Source organism: Lynx canadensis, chromosome B4 (genome assembly GCF_007474595.2).
Source record: "Lynx canadensis isolate LIC74 chromosome B4, mLynCan4.pri.v2, whole genome shotgun sequence".
NCBI classification, from domain to species: Eukaryota; Metazoa; Chordata; class Mammalia; order Carnivora; family Felidae; genus Lynx; species Lynx canadensis.
In genome coordinates this window covers 74,603,169-74,617,338 of record NC_044309.1, presented here as the reverse complement: position 1 = coordinate 74,617,338, position 14,170 = coordinate 74,603,169, and the positions used below count along the sequence as shown (strand labels likewise).

At 39.6% G+C, this 14,170-nt stretch overlaps 1 protein-coding gene across 2 annotated transcripts in view; it reads left to right on the top strand.

Annotated features, from left to right (window-relative positions):
* The window catches only part of LOC115518889 (olfactory receptor 10AD1-like), a 90,849-nt gene that overhangs the window by 32,656 nt on the left and 44,023 nt on the right, over nucleotides 1–14,170 (top strand). The window lies entirely within an intron of this gene.

Here is a 14,170-nt window from a genome sequence, read left to right as displayed (position 1 = left end):
ACATTTCATGTGAGGGAATTAGTGACAAATCTTGTGGATAGTACTAGACTTCAGCCTTATCTAATATTGATCTTCTGAAATTTCATTGGCCCTGTCCATCACTGACCTTATCCTAGACCCAGAAGTAAAGAGAATTGACAGAATGAGAATCATTAATTGGTTGAGTCAGTGTCTAAAAACTCCTAGTGTAAGACTTTCTAGTAAATTCTGTGTTTGCAAGTGTTGCTTAGGCTCAAGGCTTATGTGGGAGCTCTCACTTTCCCCTGATCCCCAAATCTAAATTTTGGATCATATACTCCCAGGTGTGCCTACAAAGAGGAAAAAGTAACATCCTTTTCCAAGGGGAGTCCTGACTCCACGTTTGGAGTTAGCTCTGTGTTGAGGAGGAGGATTAATAAAGGGTGCTGGCATGCTCCCTAGGGACTAAGGTCAGCTAAGGCGCGAAGGCAAGGGGGTGCATGATGTCTTTAAAGATTATATAATTTCCATGGCTTCTAACGTGTCATGTATAAACATGAAAACATAGGCTTTTTTTTTCCACTTGACTATCATGATGAAGACATTGCTAAGAAAATCCTTACTATCATTATAAAACAATTGTTTCAATCCAAGGAAAAAAGAAAATTTCAAACTTTCAATAACAACATCTATATAACAGACCATTGTGATATATTATGGAAGGAAAAGGTGATCAAGATCCGTGTGAACTAAATTATGACATAAGGTTAGAGAGTTGATATATCTCTGAGGTAAGACTGTGAAGGTGTATTGCTGGCATTGTCAGCTGAAAGCAACATTCATTCCTAATCATTCACTCCTTCTTATGATCTTTACTAGGAGATATCAAGAAAAAGCATTTGCTAGGTCAATAGCTGCATATCAGGAACCAAGGAATGGCTTAACCTGGTTAAGGTTTTTTTGTTTTTTTGTTTTTTTTTTTTTTACATTTATTTATTTATTTTTGAGAGACAGAGAGAGACAGAGCACAAGTAGAGGAGGGGCAGAGAGAGAGGGAGACACAGAATCCAAAGCAGTCTCCAGGCTCTGAGCTGTCAGCACAGAGCCCGATGCAGGGCTTGAACTCACGAACCGTGAGATCATGACCTGAGCCGAAGTCGAAGTCAGAGGCTTAACCAACAGAGCCACCCAGGCGCCCCACACCTGGTTATGTTTTTGGTGATCCATTTTCATTTTCGAGATCTATCACACAGGCCACAAAAGAGAGTTGAATGGGGATGTGGTGGGAATCACCACCCCTGCATCTTTAAAGTTCTTGGTGGTGGCACTAATCTTTGTATTCCTTCCAGGAGTGTGACATTGCCTTTGATTTACTGTTTTCCTAGTGGCTTCCATTTTGCCTTTCCCAGAAAAATAGCCTTCACTCCACAGGTCAGGGAACCAGTGTGAGGATTCTGCCAGCTGCTGACTGTGCATTTTAGAAATGGAGAAATAACCACGGGATAGTTTTTGGTGACCCATTGTGCCCTCTGAGAAGAGAATCTGAGCTAAAACTCCATTGATTACCTAACCTCTATAAGCCCCTTTTCTGACTGGTGGACCATAGTGACATTTTGAGTCTCCTGGAAGTTGTGTCAGTTCAGGGTTAGTGTCCGGTAGTCTCTGAAAGATCTAATTATTTCCTTTTCCCTAGTGCAAAGTTACTCTGATAAAAGGCCATAGTTACCTTTGGGGAAGGCTGGGATAAGGATTAATAGTATAGTATATATCTTAAGACATTTCTGAGGATTGGCTCATAGGATTATCAAGGCTGAGAAGTCTCACAATCTGCTACCTGCAAACTGGAGACACGGGCAAGGTGGTGTATAATTCCAGTCTGAATCCAAAAGCCTGAGAACTGGAGCACCAATGATAGAAGTTGCAATCCGAAGGCAGGAGAAAACCGATGCCACAGCTCAAGCAGACAGAGTGAATTCTCCTTTCTTCTACATTTTTATTCTTTTTAGGCCCTCAACAAATTGATACACACCCACATTGGGAAGAGTAGTCTTCTTTACTCAGTCCAGCTATTCTAATGTTAATCCCTTCTAGAGACACTCTCACAGATACACCTAGAAATACAAACATTTGGGCATCCTGTGACCCCGTCAAATTGACACATAAAATCAACCATCATATTTCCATTGCCCCTTATTGCCCTACTGGCTTAGGTTACTCCAGCAAGCCTCTCACATCCAGATATTTCAAGGCAAATGGTAGGCATACTTCTTTAGGAACATATAAATATGACAAGCTCCCCACACAAGTTATGACGGTAGCATCATCAGTTCCACTATCTGTGAGCATCTGAGCAGGGATGTATCCACTTGCCTCCCCCCTTCTAAATACACTCCCCAAAACCTACTGGGAACTTTCTTGGGACCTCCCTCCTTACTCTTCTTGGTGTGATGGTGGAGGAAGCTGCCCTGTCTTCTATGAGAAAGGAGGGAAAAGCCACAAATCTTTTCTAAGCCATCACAACTCTGATAATTTTTTATTCTCCCCTCCCCAGTCTTTTGCTTTTATGAACTGGGAAACGTGGAGTAGATAGTCGAGTGTGGGAAAACTAGTTTGTCTGCATCTTATTGAACCTGGAGGGAGTATCTGACTCCCAAATGTGGCTAGCTCTTTGGTGGTATCTCTTTTGAACATGAGGATTTCAGTACCTCTCTGCCTCACTAAAGGCCCTAGGCATCAATTCTTGAGCAACAGAGATAGCTCCACTCAATATTAGTTACATTTACATTTTTTTTCCTGAAATGATACACAACATTGTATCGTGGAAACACTGGTTACCTCTGGAAAAGGAAATTTAGAGGCTGGAGACATAATTACCTGTCTATATTACCTATTTAAAAATAAAGTAATCTTAAAAGGGGAGAATGGGAGACTTCTAAATTTGCTGTGCCTAAATAGTTTCTGGACAATGGTTAAGGCTAACAGCCTAATGGAAGTGGACTGAGGTATGCATTTTCCTGGGGCAGGTCATCATGCAGGTAAAGAAGTTAAGCTTGGAGTAGTGGATCTAAGGATCTGTGAGATTAGAGCAAGAGTATGAGGGCCAAATATTTTGGACATTTCTGGGGACTAGGGTGAGGCCAGAGAGAATTTCTGGAATGCAGTAGAAGTGACTTTCTGAATATATTAGTATTCATGGTTGACATAATGAATCTGCATATTGGCATGTCCTGTGTAGTCATTCACTCAATAACAAGAATAGAGTGTCACAAGGACAGGGAGTTTTGGCTCTTGCTTACTGATGCATCCCTGGCATTTAGAACATTGCCTGGCAAATTACAGACATTCTAAGTCTATTTGTGGAATGAATAAATGAATGGGGATAAGACAGATAACACTAACATCCAGAATCATAATGTCGTCCATGAATACTAATTCTGAAAAATGCCATGCACTTCCTGTCAGTGGAAGAGCTCCTTTCAGCCACTCTACATCCCTGCCTTCCAATAAGGTATGGGAAGGTCTGGAGGAAAGAAAAGGGGAAAGAAGCTGCTAAGCTGCTTAGGGTGAGAGTAACTGGAGTAGGGACTAGAGCGAGCAGGCCCAAGGCTGGGATGCACTATTATGAATTCCCCTCCAGTTTTTGGTTTCATACTCTTGCTCTAATCTCAAGGTACTACTACTGAACAGAGTCCTAAATTTGTAAGAATAGGGGTGGGGGCTGGGAGTACAGATCTGCTCCTAATTTGCATGTCTACATCCAATTTAGAAAATACACAAAGATCTCTCTCCTCTCTAGCTCAGATGTCTTGCTCTAGACCATGTTAAAAAGTTTCTATTAATTTCTGATTTTTGCTCCTCTGATTATGTAAGGCATTGTTGGATATGAAAAAACAGACCCTCTTCCACTTTTAGGAATTTATCATACAGAAATCATTGTTCAGCTATGTCAAGGATATGTGTACAAGATGTTCACTTATAACAATGAAAATTTAGAAACCCAATTATCCAACAACAGGAGAATGGTTCAATAAATCATGATCCATCTGTGGGGGCAATACGTAGAATGGTGGTTAAAAACATTGGCTCTGGAGTTAGAATGTCTGGATTCAAATCCTGGCTCTGCTGTTTACTAGTTGAGTGGCTAAATCTCAATTTCCATATCTGTAAAATGGAGATATTCTAGTCTCTACCTAATATAGTCATTCTGTGACTTTGAATAAATTATTTAATCTGCTTGATCTCACTTTGCCACCAGTAAAATAAAAGTGGTAATATCTGCCTCCCTGGAAGTAAACTAATCACCATGTAAATTGCTGAGTTTAATGTCTGACATAAGTAATAATAATAATACCTCACATTTATTGCACCATTGTAATGTGTCAGGCATTGTTCACTTTATTTATTATTTTTTAAACTACATTTTCTTGTCTTTTTTTTAATGTTTATTTATTTTTGAGAAAGAGAGAAAGACAGAACATAAGTAGGGGAGGGGCAGAGAGAGAAGGAGACACAGAGTCCAAAGCAGGCTCCAGGCTCTGAGCTGTCAGCGCAGAGCCCGACGATGTGGGGCTCGAACTCACGAACTATGAGATCATGACCTGAGCCCAAATCAAGAGTCCAAAGCTCAACTGGCTGATCCACCCAGGTGCCCCCAATGAATGCATTGTTAAATCACATAATAAGGACTACAGAGAAGGATGATCCAGAGTTGGTTAATTCAAGAAGTCATTAACTTCATTAGAAGCTTAGGTGTCTTCTAAATCTTTCTGCTCTGCCATCCTCACGTGGTGTTGGTTTATCTTTTTAGTCTGGATGCTCCATGCTTCCAAGATGGCTGACACAATCCTGAACATCACACATTCAGAGGAGCAGGAAATGTCCCTGTGCTTATGTCCCTTAAAAGAGTGAGGACAGGGGTGCCTGGGTGGCTCAGTTGGTTGAGCATCCGACTTCAGCTCAGGTCATGAACTCCCATTCACAAGTTTGAGCCCTGCATCGGACTCTGTGCTGACAGTTTCGAGCCTGGAGCCTGCTTTGGATTCTGTCTCCCTCTCTCTCTGCCCCTTTCTGCTTGCCCTCTGTCTCTCTCTTTCTCTCAAAAATAAACATTTTAAAAAATTTTTAAAAAAAAGAGTGAGGATAATCTTCCCAGAAGCCTACCAGGAGATTAGCCTCCCAGATATGTTACTGGATTTTCATCATACTCTTATACTTAAAGTAATGCTTGGCAAGGGAAATAGGATCAAATAGGATCACCATGATAGGTATGGACTAATTAAGACTGTCCCCTTGTAGCTACCCAGCTACCCTTGGGGCATTTGAAAAGGAGAAACAAAATTAGGAATCTATTAGAATAAAGGGGAGAAGTGTTATTTACATTTTTGTTTGATTCTTTCCCTTTGAGTGTGGACTGGACCTATTGACCTTTTCCTAATGAATACAATACAGGAAAAATGATTGGATGTCACTTGCATGATTAGGTTATAAGAGACTTCACCTTCCATGGGGCTGGCATTTTCTCTGTCTGGCTTTTCTTGTGTGCTTCAATGAAGCAAAGTGGAAAGGCTCATGTGGCAAGGAATAGAGGTCAGCCTTTTGCATTACTAGGGAGGAATCAAGGCCTCAGTCCAAACATGTAAACATTCATGACACTAAATAAATATCCAGTATGCTGGATGGCTTCCTTTTGCCCTTAAAAGTCCATTCTCCACCCTGCTCTGTGCTCCAGGGAATAATCTGTAAGTTCTCCACCATGGGCTTCCTTGCCATCTTACTTCCATTTGGATCCTACCAAGAGGGCCACTGTCTGAAGATGAGAGGTAGAACAGAGGATGAGGCCTGGGTACTTATTCTCCCAGCAACTTCTCTGTGAATGTGACCTTATTGGAAACAGGGTCTTTGCAGATGTAATCAAGTTAAGATGAAGCCATACTGGACTAGGGTGTGCACTTATCCAATGACTGGTGTCTTTTTGTAAGAAGAGGGGAATTTGGACACAGACATATAGGGAGATGGGCAGGTGATAATGAAATATTGTGTCTGTAAGCTAAGGAATGCCAGGGATTGCCAGTAACCACCACCAGAAGGAGAGAAGCATGGACCAGATTCTCCCTCAGAGCCTCCAGGAGTAATCAATCCTGCTGATACCTTGCTTTTGGACTTCTAGCATTCCAAACAGAGAGAATAGATTTCTGTTGTTTTAAACTACCCAGTTTGTGAAGTTGGTGGTACTTTGTTATGGCAACCCTAAAAAACAAATACATTAATCAGTCTTTTTTTTTTTTTTTTGGCATAATGTTAGAAAACCATAACTCTGTGCTGAATGGTTGTTACCATTTTAATGTTTTTTTTTACTGATTATGATAGTAATACATGCTATTAAAAAATAGAAAGATTCAAAGAAAAATAACGATTAGGAAATCACATCCATAATACTTTCACGGTTATCATTTTGGTATTTTCCATTTATCCCTTGCCAAAATGTGGCTTTACGTAGCTTTTTATATGATATATAGAATTCTTCATCCTGATTTTTCACTTAAAATTATAGGTAAACAGGTATTCATGGAGTAAGCAACATAAAATGCCATTATATAGGTGTTCCATGTTTTACTTAACAGTCTGGTTTTTTGAATAATTGTTTTGTTTAGGTTCTTTTTGTTTTGTTATTGGAAACAATCTGTGATGCAGGGTATGATGAGATGAAAGTCTTATTTCCAGAAGGGGATTTAATCTAGCTATTGATGATTGGTGTAGATTAGAGAAGTGCTTGTTAACAAAGATGTCCCAAAGTCAGAGACCAGCCTCTCCTCACTAATCCAGAAATGACTGCAAAACAAAGATTTAGGGTAGGAGTGGAGTGGGTCTTCCAGGAACAGTCCGTAAGTTACATACCAGGGAGAGCTGACCCTGAAGTTGCCAGGTTACTCAGGATGCTTGGAACAAGATCTGTAGGGACACTTCCTGGACATGTGCCCTTTGTTCACTCTTTTAATAAATCCCAGCTGCTTCTGATCCTCTTTGAGCTGTCACTTGGGGAGTTACTGTAGGCATCTTTCTAACTAACCTCTTGAGACTTATTTAGAGTAAAAGCAAACCTGAGACTGACCTTAAATTGATCTAAAGCAAAGCTGCCTATGGGGATTTCCACACTTGGAACTACAGGGAATCTGTAAGTAGCAAATGCTAATGAGGCCCTGACAGTCTCAGTTCAACTCTACTTTCTTCTCCCCTAAGGCCTATTTCCACAGACACCAGAGAAGAAGAGAGAATGAGGGGTTCAGCCCGGGCAGAGACTGGCTGGAACCCAAGTGCCTCCTCAGAGTATGCTCAACACTATTACCAGGCTTCCCCAGGTAGCGAAAGTTTGGAAGTTCAAAGTCATTTCTATTGGCCTAACTGGGATGTGCTGGGAAATGCTCTGTGTTATAATTACTGCTGCCTACTATAATAGTAGGCTTTTGCTTGAGATTACTAAATCTGGAAGAATATCCATTATTTGTATCTTTCTTTGATTTACTTCAGAAAGTGAAGCATGGCAAAGTCATGCCCTGAACAAAGAACCTTTGTAATGAGATTGGAAAACTTTCAAGCAGAATGGGCTCCTCCCTGAAAGGCTGAGTCACAGGGAAGTTACCCAGGTACCCAATCTATGGAAACCCCTTCTTCTTACTCTAGAACTAGAAAATGTTCAGATCATTCCCTCATTCTTTCATTCAAAACATATATTCAGTCTACTGTGTGCCAATGCTGTGCATTATGGGAGACAGATGAATAAAATACAGTTTTGCATTAAGATAGGTAAAAATCTGGCAGGAAAGAGAAGTCATTAAAAACAATCACTATAAGAGTACCTCATATTAAGTGCCACAAGTGAGGCACAAACAGAAATTAGAAGATGTTCAGCCATGAGACATTATACTCAATTTCTGACTAGAGAAATAAGGAGAGGCTTCAGAGAGGACTGGGCATTTAACTTGAAACTTAAATTTTTCAAATATTCTATCCTTTCTTTACCCATGGCAACTGTCCTGGCTCAGACCTTTATTATATCATTTATTTATCCATTCACTCACTCATTCAACATTTTTGTTTAAAATCTACAAAGTACCAGGGTTAAGGCCGGGTATTGGGATACAACAGTGAACAACAGAAATGGCTCCTGCCTTCATGGAGCTTACACTCTACTTGAGGAGATAAGTAAACAGACAAATAAGAATTATGACAGAATTCAACAAAGGGCTAGTTAGGGAATAGCAAGGGGACCAGCTTTAAAGAGGAGGGTCAGAGAAGGCTAATCTGAGAAAATGATACATAAACAAAGACATAAGGGATGGGAATGAGCCAGTCATGGAAGAAATTAAGGCAAGAGCATTCTAGAGATGTAATAACATATGGAGAGGCATGAAATAGGGAAGAGCTTGGAAAGTTGAAGTTTCTGAAATAAGACTCATGTGGCTGGAATATAGTGAAAGAAGAAGAAATCAGAGTAAAATGAGATTGGAGAGATCAGAGGGCAGAGGGAGGGTAATGCGTAGCCTTGAATGGTATTATTAGGAATTCAAATTTTATTCTAAATGTGATATAAAGTCATTGTTAAGTGAATGGTCAATGCAAACTGATTTATATTATAAGATGGCTCTTGCTGCAGTGAAGAAAACTGATAGGAAGATAAGAGTAAAAGGGAGAAGACCAATTAAGAGACTCCTGGAGCCTGGGCAAGAAGTGATGGTATCTTGGACAAGGTGGCAGAGAGAAGATGTATGAATTCTGTATGTACTTTGACAACAGATTCAATAGGATTTCCCAATGGATTAGATGTTGAGAGTGAGGAAAATGGAGGCATCACAGATGACTCCTAGGTTTCTAGAATGAGCAATTGCATATACTAGTTTAATAGACTTATTACTCTCTCCTTGAAATAGGATAATAATTCCTATCCATTGTTCATATGACTATACAGTTCTACCCATTGAATCTGGACTTGATCGTGTGACTTTCTTTGACCAATAGAATTTAGGCAGAAGTGGGGCACCTGGGTGGCTCAGTCAGTTAAGTGTCCAACTTCAGCTCAGATCATGATCTCACAGTCTGTGAGTTTGAGCCCCGGGTCAGGCTCTGTGCTGATAGCTTGGAACCTGGAGCCTGCTTCAGATTCTGTGTCTCCCTCTCTCTCTGCCCCTCCCCTGCTCATGCTCTGTCTCTCTGTTTCAAAAATAAATAAAAACATTTAAAAAAATAATTTAGGCAGAAGTGATAGTATTCTAGTTACCCTCAAGATCATCTCATACTTGCAAAAGAGCTTCTGGCTCCCAATGACAGTGTCTTCATTCTAAGCCAAAAGTAGGGGAGAGGAGAGAAAACAAGGGGAAAAATGCAGCAGAGTTAGTCCCTACCTCTTTTAAAGGAAGTTCCACCCAGAAACATCTGCTTATATTTATCTCACAGGCCAGGACTTAGTCAAATGACCATCTATATGCAGGGAAGCCTTAAAAAAATTTGGGTTTTTTTTCAGCTGAGTAAATTGCTACACTAAATGAAACTAGGATTTTCTTAAAAATAATAAGGGTGAGGGGCGCCTGGGTGGCGCAGTCGGTTAAGCGTCCGACTTCAGCCAGGTCACGATCTTGCGGTCCGTGAGTTCGAGCCCCGCGTCAGGCTCTGGGCTGATGGCTCAGAGCCTGGAGCCTGTTTCCTATTCTGTGTCTCCCTCTCTCTCTGCCCCTCCCCCGTTCATGCTCTGTCTCTCTCTGTCCCAAAAATAAATAAACGTTGAAAAAAAAAAATTAAAAAAAAAAATAATAATAAGGGTGAGGGGCTCCTGGGTGGCTCAGTCAGTTAAGTGTCCAACTTTGGCTCAGGTTATGACCTCTCAGTTCATGAGTTCAAACCCAGCGTCGTGCTCTGTGCTGACAGCTCAGAGCCTGGAGCCTGCTTCAAATTCTGTATCTCCCTATCTCTCTGCCCCGCCCCTGCTCACACTCTCTCTCTCACACACAAAAATAAATAAACATTAAAAAAAAATAAAACATAATAATAAGGGTGAGAATGAATATGGGTAGGTGTCTGGCTCTGTCACAAGAAGATCATGAGAAAGAATAAGCAGCTTGTTGGTTGCAACCTCCTTGAGAGCTTCCTGGATGTAATCTGAGACCAGCTCCTAAGCCGAGGACAAGGGGAAACTGAAAAAGAGGCAGGCCACTCAAGATTGTTAGGTGGCAGGCTTAAAAAAGCAAAGCAGTTTACACATGAGGCTTGTCTTGGGTGGCCACAAGATGAGTAGATCTCCATTAACACCTGCCAAATCTTAAAAGTTTATATAGAAGCCTTAACTGGGTTCAGTCACATTTATCATCCAAATGGCCTCAACACCACATCACTATCTCGAGGCTATGTCCTTGAAGCAGCTTCTGGGATCAGGGAAGGCAAGCAAAATACACACTCTAAGACTAGAGGAGGGGGTAAGGAGCTTCTGATTACCAGAGTCTAGCTCATGGGTCAGCTAGACGTTATGTCCTCTTGATGACCTCCCCCAACAGAGCTGAGAGACTGAATAAAAATTAGGATAAATAAGAGACCATCTGCATTGTTGGAGGCTTTCATGAGAACATTTTCAGAGGAATTGAGATAGAAGCCAGATTGCAATGGACTAAAGAAAGAAACAGGCAAGTAGAGACAACTTATACAGACAACTTTTCTTATAAGGGAAATTCCTTTGCAAACTGAAAGGAATCACTGGAGGAAATTGAGGTAGTAATAACTGGAAGGAAAGTGAGGTCAATTGAGAACTTTTCCAAAATTATAGATACTAGATCATGGCCATTTCTAGGCATAATACTATATTCTTCAGTTTCTTGTGTCCTGTCCACAATGTCTAACGTTCAACCAAAAATTAGGAGTCATTTAAAAAAATCAAAGAAAAAAGACAAAAACAAAAAAAGTTAACCAGATGTTTACCTTATCAACAAGGGAATTTAAAATAATTCTGATTAATATGTGAAAGGCTATGATAGAAAATATGGCTAATATACATCAAAAGTTGGGTAATTTCAGTTGGCAGCAATGGGAACTATAGGAAAAAGACAAATGAAATACTAGAAATAAAAACAACTTATGGTAACAGTAATGAAGAATGCCTCCAATAGGCTCATAAGTAGATTCCACATAGCCAAGGGGAGGAAATCAGTGAACTGGAAGATAGGTCAATAGAAATTACACAACTATAACACAAAAACTAATAAGAATGAAAAAACTCCAAATAGTCAAGAGATATGTGAAAATTTCAAACAGCCTAACATACATGTAAATAGAAATTTAGAAGATGAGAGAGCAAGGTAGGAAAAATGTGAACAAACAATAGGTGAGAACTTTCAAAGAAATAATGAAAGATGTCAAATCACAGATCCAAAATGCTCAGAGAATCACAGCAGAATAAATTCCAACACCCCCCCCACACACACAATTAGACACATCATATTTAAATGTGAAAATAAAAGATAGATTATCTTGAAGGCAGCTAGAGAAAAAGAAAAAGACACATTTTATGCAGAGGAACAAAAGATTAAAATCACAGCATACTTCTCATCAGAAACTAAGACAACAGAGTAACATACTTAAAGTGCTGAAAGAAAAAAAACTGTTAATACAGAATTCTATATCAAGTGAAAATATCCTTCAAAACAAATTAGAAATACAAATCTTTCTTAGTGTAGGATGGGGTTACTTCCCAATAAACCTATTGTAAGTTGAATATATCATAAGTTGAAAACCCATTTAATACATCTAATCCGCGAAACATCATATTTTAGCCTAGCCTACCTTAAAGGTGTTCAGAACACTTACATTAGCCTATCATTGGGCAAAATCTTTTTATTTATTTATTTATATTTTTTATATTTTTATTTATTCATTTTTAAATTTCCATCCAAGTTAGCATATAGTGCAATAATGATTCCAGGAGTAGATTCCAGTGATTCATCCCCTGTGTATAACACCCAGTGCTCATCCCCACAAGTGTCTTCCTTAATGCCGCTTATCCATTTAGCCCATCCCCCACCCTCAAGCCCTCCATCAATCCTCAGTTTGTAGTCTGTATTTAAGAGTCTCTTATGTTTTGTTCCCCTCCTTGCTTTATATTATTTTTGCTTCCCTTCCCTTCTGTTAATGTATTTTGTATCTTAAATTCTTCATATGAATGAAGTCATATGATATTTGTCTTTCTCTGACTAATTTCACTTAGCATAACACCCTCTAGTTCCATCCACATAGTTGCAAATGGCAAGATTTCATTCTTTTTGATTGCCAGGTAATACTTCATTGTGTGTGTGTGTGTGTGTGTGTGTGTGTGTGTGTGTGTGTGTGTATCTCACATCTTTATCCATTCATCTGTCGATGGACATTTGGGCTCTCTCCATACTTTGGCTATTGTCTATAGCACTGCTATAAACATTGGGGTGCATGTGCCCCTTTGAAACAGCACACCTGTATCCTTTGGATAAATACCTAGTAGTGCAATTGCTGGGTCATAGGGTAGTTCTATTTTTAATTTTTTGAGGAACCTCCATACTGTTTTCCAGAGTGGCTGCTCCAGCTTGCATTCCCAACAACAGTCAAAAGGGATCCTCTTTCTCCACATCTTCACCAACATCTCTTGTTGCCTGAGTTTTTAATTTTAGCCATTCTGACTGGTGTGAGGTAGTACCTCATTGTGGTTTTAATTTGTATTTCCCTGATGATGAGTGATGTAGAGCATTTTTTCATGTGTCAGTTGGCCATCTGGATGTCTTCTTTGGAGATGTGTCTATTCATGTCTTTTGCCCATTTCTTCAATGGATTATTTGTTTTTTGGGTGTTGAGTTGGATAAGGTCTTTATAGCTTTTGGATAGTAACTCTTTATCTGATATGTCGTTTGCAAATATCTTCTCCCATTCCGTTGGTTGCCTTTTAATTTTGCTGATTGTTTCCTTCGTTGTGCAGGAGGTTTTTATTTTGATGAGGTCCCAATAGTTCATTTTTGCTTTTGTTTCCTTGCCTCCAGAGACATGTTGAGTAAGAAGTTGCTGCAGCCAAGGTCAAAGAGGTTTTTGCCTGCTTTATCCTCGAGGATTTTGATGGTGCCCTGTCTTATGCTTAGGTCTTTCATCCATTTTGAGTTAATTTTTGTGTATGGTGTAAGAAAGTGGTCCAGGTTCATTTTTCTGCATGTTGCTGTCCAGTTTTCCCATCCCCGTTTGCTGAAAAGACTGTTCGATTGGGTATTCTTTCCTGCTTTGTCAAAGATGAGTTGACCATATAGTTGTGGGTCCATTTCTGAGTTCTCTATTCTGTTCCAGTGATCTGAGTGTCTATTTTTGTGCCAGTACCGTACCATCTTGATGATTAAAGCTTTGTAATACATCTTGAAATCTGGGATTGTGATGCCTCCAGCTTTGGTTTTCTTTTTTAGGATTACTTTGGCTACTCAGCCAATCTGTTCCATACAAATTTTAGGATTGTTTGCTCTAGCTCTGTGAAGAATGCTGGTGTTATTTTGATAGGGATTGCATTGAATATGTAGATTGCTTTGGGTAGTGTCAACATTTTAACAATATTGTTCTTCCAATCCAGGAGCATGGGATATTTTTCAATTTTTTTGTGTCTTCTTCAATTTCTTTCATAAGTTTTCTATAGTTTTCAGTGTGTAGATTTTTCACCTCTTTGGTTAGGTTCATTTCTAGGTATTTTATGGGTTTTGGTGCAATTGTAAATGGGATTGATTCCGTGATTTCTCTTTCTGCTGCTTCATTATTGGTGTCTAGAAATGCAACAAATTTCTGTGCATTGATTTTATATCCTGCGACTTTGCTGAGTTCATGGATCAGTTTTAGCAGGGTTTTTTTTTTTTTTTTTTTTTTTTTTTTTGGTTTTCCATATAGAATATCATGTCGTCTGTGAAGAGTGAAAGTTTTACTTCCTCCTTGTTGATTTAGATGCCTTTTATTCCTTTGTGTTGTCTGCTTACTGAGGCTAGAACTTCCAATACTATGTTAAATAACAGTGGCAAGAGTGGACATCCCTGTCGTGTTCCTTACCTTCGGGGGAAAGTTCTCAGTTTTTCCCCATTGAGGATGATATTACCGGTGGGTCTTTCATATTTGGCTTTTATGATCTTGAGGTATGATCCTTCTATCCCTACTTTCTTGAGGGTTTTCATCAAGAAAGGATGCTATATTT